General features: G+C 45.4%; 1 long non-coding RNA gene across 1 annotated transcript; it reads left to right on the top strand.

The window, feature by feature from the left end:
• The first annotated feature begins 6,348 nt into the window (after positions 1-6,348).
• On the top strand, positions 6,349-7,303 carry LOC108352920 (uncharacterized). Its single transcript, XR_015638783.1, has 3 exons — positions 6,349-6,547; positions 6,737-6,796; positions 7,208-7,303. It is a non-coding gene; the product is annotated as an uncharacterized LOC108352920 (long non-coding RNA).
• Positions 7,304-7,512: the final 209 nt, after the last annotated feature.

Here is a 7,512-nt window from a genome sequence, read left to right as displayed (position 1 = left end):
GTCAAGGTCTGTTGGCAGATTTCCTAGCCTGCTGAGGCATGGAGTGATTAGAGGAGGTGCACTTGAGGCTCAAGGCCAGGGGCTGAAGATTCTATTGACCTTGGTGGCAGGAACAGGGAGATTTTTGTGTGAGAACAAATGTCTTGTGTATATTTCAGCATTTGTTTTCGTTAGCTTGGGGCTTTGCTTCCCACGGTCCTGTAGTATAGGAAGGCCATGAGAAATACACTTGCTGCTGGCCTGGTCTAGACCTTCAGCCCTCCCATTATCTGTCTCTTGTGTCTTTTTTCTATCTTTCCTATAATCATCCTCACTTCCCCCTCAGGGGACTGTTTGATTCCGTACTGATCAGACCAGACCAGACCAGTACAATAGTTAGGATTGGCAGCTATGATCTTTTAGAACTTTAGATATATCTTTGAAGGTTCTTTCTATCTATGGTGGATAGTTTTTGCCAACTTGACACAAGCTAGAGTCATCTGGGGGGAGGGAAACTCAACTGGGGAAGTGCCTCCGTTAGACCAGTCTACCGGAAGGTCCCTGGGACATTTTCCTGATTGCTGAGTTGATGTGGGAGAGCCAATCCTACAGGGGGAGGCAGTGTCATTGCTGGTTAGGTGGTCCTTTGTGTAAAAGGAAGGTCGCTGAGCAAGCCATGGAAAGCAAGTCAGGAAGGAGTGCTCTTCCGTAGTCTGCTTTGGTTCCGTGTCACTCATCTAGAGGTGGTGGGACCTGGGAGAATGGAGCTGATATGTGAGGTGGACTAAAGTCCTGTGCAACAACCAGCTTTATTCTGGGCATCAGACAGTTTATATTCTGTTAAGGAGAATCACACGAGTAACCTGTGACAAGGACAAGGACAAGCTTCTTGAGGCAAAATCATGTTTTCCATAGAGGCACATAAACAAATAACAATAGCCAGCTGTAATGAATAATCTGAAGTAAACTCACTCTTACCTTCTTAGCTTAGCACAAAAACGCATTCCAAGAACAGTTCTGTGTTTTGTTTTTTTTTTTTTTTTTTTTTTTTTTTTTTCGGAGCTGGGGACCGAACCCAGGGCCTTGCGCTTCCTAGGTAAGCGCTCTACCACTGAGCTAAATCCCCAGCCCCCAGTTCTGTGTTTTGAAGAAACTTAGGTCCTAAGATTCTTCTCTTGTTTTCTTCGCAAGCGTCCAGCAATCTCCTCAGATGACCTCATTCTTGAACCAGGTTTCTACAGTTCCCAACTTTAGATTCCCGCCTTGAGTTTCTACTTCATTTCCAGTCAGAAATGGACTATGGTGGTTTGAATGAGAATCCCCCCCCTCCCCCACAGACTCATAAACGTAAGCATTCAAATGAATGCTTAGTTCAGTTTGTGGAACTATTTGGGAAGGATTGGAGAGAGGGGAAGGGGAGGGGGAGATAGTGTAGGAAGCGAAGATGGAGGGGCCGAGGCATCTGAGCCCTTTAAAACTGAAGCATCAGATACTGGATATAACTACAAAATTTGATGTTTGCACTGAAGGGCTTGCTTGGTCTTGGTTTGTCCAATCTTTCTTCATCATGTCCTCATTGATCTACTTTAGTGTGGGATGAATATAAATATATATTTAAATGGAGGGTCACAGTTAAGATAGTTCCTTGAGTCTCAGAAGAGGCCTTGGACTTTTGAACAGTATTGAGACTGTGAAGACCTATGGGGAGTTTTGCAGCTACACTAAACATGTCTTGTATCATGGCATGGCCAGGAGCCTAGAGAAGCCAGGGGATGGAATGTGGTAGTTTGAATGAGAAATGTCTCCCGTAGGCTCGTGCATCTGAACACTGGGTCCCCAGTTAGTGGCACTGTCTTGGGAGGTTCTGGTACCTTTAGGAGATGCAGTCTCGTTGGATGAATTAGGTCACTGGGGCTGGGCTTTCAGGGTTTATAGTCTTGCCTTACTTCCTGTTCTCTCTCTTTGTTTCCTATGTGAGGATGAAAACTGTGCTCAGCCAGCTTTGTCCTCCTGTCTATTGCTATAGCTTCTCTGACAACCTCTATTTCTCTGGAATCAGACGCCTAACAAACCTTGTCTTCCCTAAATTGCTTTTGACAAGGATATTCCATCACAACAACAGGAAAGTCGCCGACAGACCTTTTGACTCCTTTCTATGTAAAAAGTGGTGACTCTTTAAGAGGATATGCCTACCCCATTTTCTTTAAACCTGACCTTGAATAAAATGTCTCTGTAACAAAGGAGTCAATGCAGGTAACCTGGGGCCAATGTTCTTTTCCCCAGGGAAGGGTTGGTTAACTGTCTCATCGTCAAATCCAGACATCTGCTGTTTGTCCCAGGGTTTATGACAAATTGCAAACCAGCCTCAGATATAGGGAGTGTAAAGTTATTGTGGGGAGGGACTGAAAGGAAGTCAGTGAGTCAAATTGTCCTTCTGGAAAGAGCTTTGTTGATATGGTCGTATCTGACAGGTAGACATAGCATGGTAGGGGTACAATTGTGCTCTATAAGATGACATTTTAAATATAGATCTTAAGCACAAGGGCTAAGAAGAGGAAGAAGATGCCCAGGAAGAAAATAAGACGCCTGAGAGCAGAGGTGGGCTTCCCTGAGAGAGAATGGTCCTGCGGCCCTGCTACAGCGGAAAGAAGATAAACTTCACACTGAACGCCCTACAAGGGTGATGAACTGATTAGAGCTTCAGTGACTGTGGGATGGTACAGGTCTACAGCATAATGGTACTGTATCTTGGGCTATCTTTAGCACCATTAATAGCCATTTCTTGTCTACCTCTGTGTCTGGCCTAGTAGCCTTGTGATTATCTGGTGAAGAACTTTGGAATGCATTGATAGATCCCTAGCTAAGAATGTCACCAGATAACATCTGAGGCCTATAACAGAGGTTTCCCCAGTTGGCTGCACACTACCTACCCACTGTACTCATATAGAAAAAGATTTATTTATTCTATTTATGTGAGTGCACTGTAGCTGCCTTCAGACCCACCAGAGGAGGGATCGGATCTCATTACAAGTGGCTGTGAGCCACTATGTTGCTGGGAATTGAACTCAGGACCTCTGGAAGAGCAGTCAGTGCTCTTAACCACTGAACCATCTCTTCAGCACACCCATCAATACATTTAAAGAGTTTTATGTTTTTTCACTATTAAAAACCCCATGAAACAGCTATCCCTTGGGAACATGGAATTCAGGGTAACCAAAATCTGCGACCCTGGGCATGGTCACTCATCTTTGGTCACAGAATGAATTACATTTTTTCCCTTTTGAGAGAATGGTGCTTCTTGCATAGACAGGATTCTTTTGGGTTGAAACTATTTTTTTCAAAACGTCACTAAGGAACCTAAATGAGGGCACAGGGCAGTTCTTGGTGGAATTACAATGGGTAAACTAAAACTATACCAGGAAGGTAGGACATATTTGCTTAAAGACCAAGTTAATGTCTCAAAGAGTCTTAGGAAGTGTCTGGGAAAGGACTGGGATGCTCCCTCAGGTCTTAAGCCTTTGCATTATTTTAACAAAAACCTGAGAAGCAGTATTCTGGGTCCAGTCTTTACAGTGCGCGTCAATTGCTGGAATTCTTGTTCTTCAGCTGGAGAGATGCTTCAACCAGCTTTGGGGAAGGGGCTTCTCCCCCTTTCCGTGCTCCCATCATCTCCCTTCTCTTTCTACGCTGCCTCAAAAGCCTCCGCCCGCTCCTTCTAACCGTGCTCACTCAGGCTTCTCTTTTGTGCCTGCCCAGGGATGGCGAGGCCTTGGCTCATTCTTCAGTCTCCCCGCAGCCCTTCTTTCTCCGTGCTGTAGAGGGAACGAGGTTACATGGTGCTCTGGCTATGTGCATCCAAGAAAGGTCCACAGATCATTAAAGCCCAAGATTTTCTCTTATTCAGCCAGAGACGGGTATTCATTCCACTTGAATAGAGGCATGAAGCTCTTTCTCAGACCAGAGCTGGCTATTTTACAGAAAACAAAGGAGTTATACATTAGCATGGGGTAACTGGCTTTTCTGGGAGGCTACCTAACAATGACTAGAGACAATGCTGTAATTATAAGCCACACTGTTAAAAGATGCCTAAGCTCACACAGTCTCTGAACAAAATTTCACTCTGCCTTGGGAAAGAGATTTAGACTGGCTTGTGGGTCTAATGAGGGGCCCGCTTTGTTCTTTCTCTCCCAGCGCTGTGGAAGTGCTTCCGCTTTACCCAGACTCTGGCCTTTGCCAATGCTGTTCCCACAGTCCGGGCGCTTCCCTCCTTTCTTTCTGCTTATCTTCTCTGGCTTTGTCTTCCCCTCATTCCTCCTGGCTGAACTCCAGTTTCTTTTCATCCTCAGGCTTTCCTGGGATCTACTGACTGCGAACACTCACTTTGGCACCCCACCACGCTGTTCACGCTGTACGCCACTTGCGTGTGTGTGTGTGTGTGTGTGTGTGTGTGTGTGTGTGTGATCTTGCCTTTGTAGAAATGAGCAGCTTGAGCTTTCAGATCATTCTTGTGTTCTGCCTCCTAACATAGGCCACAGCAACATGGTCTGCTTAAACTAATGAGCTATTGAATGAGTGGATGAAAAAACAGCTCTCACCTCAACCCTGGATAAGAAACACTTCATTATGGAGCCAAATATGTTCTGGGAGCATAGGTTTAAATCATTGGAAATTCTATATTTCAACACAGAAGAACTTTCATGAATTTTTTTTTCAGGAACTGAACAACAACAAAAGTTATGAATCGCTGGGTAGTGATGGCACATGCCTTTAATCCCAGCACTAAAGAGAGGGGCAGGTGAATATCTGTGAGTTTAAGGCCAGCCTGGTCTACAGAACAAGTTCCAGGACACACAGAGAAACCCTGTCTTAAAAAACAAAAACAAAACAAAATTACAAATCAAGATACGTTTCAAACACATTGGTGGGTATGTCAGCCATTCTCGCATGACTGGTTGCCTCTCTTTAATGCAGCTCCTATGTCCCATCCTTCTCCCTCCGAGTCATGGCAATTCTCTGTGTCCTCTTGCCTGGTTCCTAGCCTGTACAAATCTGAAGGTCCTGCCCTATTTCCCTTTGCCCAGCCACAGCCACTGGCATCTTTACTGATCAATCAAAAACCAACTGGGGACAAGGACCATCATTCAGCATTTGGACACGTGGATTCTCAATTAAGTCAAAGCATTAGAACCCATCCCCAACAGCACTGTTATTTGCCTTCGACACTGTTTGAGAGTCTATCCGAACCCTTTTTGGTGGAATTTGATTGTTAGCAAGTTCCAAAAGTTTATTTAAAATCTGTTAGTTACAGGATGTTAGGTTTGTCAGCTAGTTGAGATACAGAGGTAAACCACAAAGAATGGTGGGCTAAAAAGATAGCCCAAAATATATTGTAATTAGGCTCTGGACCTGCAACAATACCATCTCTCCAGTCACTGAAGTTCTAACCAATCAGCCTTTGCATGTACAGTAGGTTCTGAGTATGCAATGACTCATTATGATGTAAAGTGCCTGAGGGAATGCGTAGGTTATGTAGAGTAGCCTGAGTCAGTAGAGGAGTTGGTGGGCAATGGAGGCACTTCTAAGTCAGAATAAGAATGGATACAACATCACATATAGCACATGTGGGTTATGCTTAGGAAGCTATTCCCATTTATTATAATAAATCTAGGTTTATGTCTATATTTTAAAAGTATGTCTATGGCTTGGGTGAGTTTCTTGTGAGCAGTTTCCTGGGGATGCCTCTGTAGGTCAATGCAATCGTCTGGGTTCATGATGATTTCTGTGTATGTTATCTCTCCCATGCCGATAAAGGCAGTGTTGGTCTAAGCTTTGGATGGTGTGTGTGTGTGTGTGTGTGTGTGTGTGTGTGTGTGAGAGAGAGAGAGAGAGAGAGAGAGAGAGAGAGAGAGAGAGAGAGACTCAATAGCAACATGGCTTGTATTTACTAAGGAAAAGACCCATGGGGGGATCTTCAAAGAAGAACCACAGAACCCATCCATCCATTGACTGCTTTGCGGGCTATGGTAGCTTTGGGGTAGGAAAGAGGAAGGGAGGGGGGCCAAGTTTCCTTTCCTGAACCATGGTTGGCTGTCGCTGGGTGTAGCTGGGGAATGAAGTGGTGAGTTAACACTTTGTAAGTAAGGGGCCATGATTCACTGACTCAAAGAGCATGCAAACTCTAAGAGTGTTTCCTTGTGCAGAAGCCCATAACGCTGGGGTCCCCCCTTATACAGATCAGAGAGACACCCAAGTGATCTCAGAGGCTTGATTTAAAGCGCTTTGGAATTCTGGGGTAGATCAACTTTTTCTTACCCTATCTCTAAGGACATTCCATTACCCCAGTGTTGGGGTTGCCTAGAAACTACTGACCCATTGTCCTTGCTTCAGGTCAGATGGTGGGGCAGTTTCTGGCCAGCTACCTGAAGCCTGGGTTTTTAGATCTAATCTCCTGAATTTGAAGCCGGTCATGGAGTAGCCTGTCTCATCAGCTTGTCAAGTGACTTATAAACATCTTACACGTCAGCCATTTTCTGGAGTCACTGGGAGTCACAGAGTTCAGAGAAGCACTGTACGTTAGTTTTGGGGACTACCATTATTTAACCTGAATGGAGGAGTGGTACGGAATGGTGTGGCCATGGCTAATGCTTTTCTCCCAGTCTCAGTGTTTGTAGAGGGCCAGTGAGAAATCTCCCAGTGAGAAATTAGGTCTTTCGCCAGTGTTGGCTCAGTTTTTCCTTTCTTCTTTTTTTCCCCTCAGGCTCCTGCCTCCAGATCTCAGGAAAAGAGAAAGGAATGGCCTTTAGTTGGAATTTCCTCAGTAAGTGATTGAGAGAATTAAAGCGAGTTTTTAGTCTCTGGAAAAGAAGCTAAAAACCCGAGTGAAACCATTTGTTAAAACTTTGTGACTGTTTTGAGAGAAAGAAAATAGAAGTCTAGAGCATAAAATGCACGTTTGGATCTCAGAAACCCGGGATAAATGGCTAGCTGAGGTCGTATCAACACATCAAAGCAGAGGCTGGCTTGCTCTCGGTGCATGTGGCTCCGCCCAGCACTTCTCGCCCCGCCCCCTATTCTAATCTCTGGCTCCCAGGGTCTGAGCTTGGGCTTCCCCTCCCCCAGCCTGATCCCCATATACAACTCAGCGATTATGGCTAAGCTGCTCCCTTAGTCTCTTGGCCAGGCTGCCTCTCCTGATTGGTAGTACCTCTCTTGTTCTCCCTCCCCACAGCTCCTGTTTAGTCTCACGGCCATGTTCAGCCTGGACTCTTCCCTCCCTCTGCGTTCTCCCTTGTATCTGCAATAAAAATGTCTCCATACTCCCTCGCCTACGTCTTCCCTATCTATGACTCCTGGCGCCTGCTACACCCTCTGGGACACCTAACACATGGGCATCTCCCTGGGTGGCTATCGTGTGGGCATCTTTCTGCTATGCTTTCCAGGGCTCGACCACGTGGTCAGTAAATACAAAAGGGACCTCTGTTTCTCTGTATGCAGCAAAAGGGTGGTGCAGTAGCAACAGCCAACAGGAAGAGA

The sequence above is a fragment of the Rattus norvegicus genome, chromosome 15 (assembly GCF_021556685.1).
Source record: "Rattus norvegicus strain SHRSP/BbbUtx chromosome 15, alternate assembly SHRSP_T2T, whole genome shotgun sequence".
NCBI classification, from domain to species: Eukaryota; Metazoa; Chordata; class Mammalia; order Rodentia; family Muridae; genus Rattus; species Rattus norvegicus.
The sequence above is the reverse complement of the archived record's forward strand: the minus strand, read 5'-3'. Positions and strand labels throughout refer to the sequence as shown.